Here is a 991-nt window from a genome sequence, read left to right on the forward strand (position 1 = left end):
GGTCACAGGCTGTGGCTGAACTTGGCCTGAAGTGGGGGCCCTCCCAGGAGGTTCTGGGGCCTGCATGCCCAGTGGCCAGCTTCAGACCTAGCCTGAGCATCAGCCAGCCACCTCCAAAGATGACACAACCAAAGGGGAGACTGGGCAGGTAACAGAGCCCTGCTAAAGTGAATCCTGCTCCGTAGGGTGAGCCCCTACACAACAGCTCTTCTATGATAGTAACAGTTAGTTATCACAACCAATCAGCTGAGGGTAAATACCTCCCACTGACATGACAACAGCAACCAAGGCTCAACTACAACAGGAGGGCACACGCAACCCACACAATGGACACACATTGAGTACCCAGATCAGGTGACCAGGGAGATTACACCACTGGGTCCCACAGGACACCTACTACATAATGCCACTCTACTAAGACCAGGAGACATAGCAGCCCTACATAATACATAGAAACAAACACAGTGTGGCAGCCAAAATGGGGAGACAAAGAAACATGTCCCAAATGAAAGAACAGAACAGCACTCTAGAAAATAACTAAACAAAATGGAGACAAGCAATATTCCAGATGCAGAGCTCAAAACACTGGTCATAAGGATGCTCAGTAATCTCAGGGAGAACTTCAACAAGCAGATGGGAAACATAAAAAGTAGAGATGGAAAACATAAAAAAGAACCAGTCAGAAATAAAGAATACAATAACTGAAATGAACACAGTAGAGGTAATCAACAGTAGATTAGATGAAGCAGAAGAATGAATGAGCGATTTAGTAGATAAGGTAGCAGAAAATACACAATCAGAACAGCAAAAATAAAAAATAATCCAACAAAATGAGGATAGTTTAAGGGGCCTCTGGGACAACATCAAACGTACCAACATTCACGTCATAGGGGTCCCAGGAGGAGGAGAGAGAGAGCAAGGAATTGAAAAGCTATTTTAAGAAATAATGACAAAAAACTTTCCTAAGCTAGAGAAGGAAATAAACATATAA

The sequence above is a fragment of the Hipposideros armiger genome, unplaced genomic scaffold (genome assembly GCF_001890085.2).
Source record: "Hipposideros armiger isolate ML-2016 unplaced genomic scaffold, ASM189008v1 scaffold_350, whole genome shotgun sequence".
Taxonomy (NCBI): domain Eukaryota; kingdom Metazoa; phylum Chordata; class Mammalia; order Chiroptera; family Hipposideridae; genus Hipposideros; species Hipposideros armiger.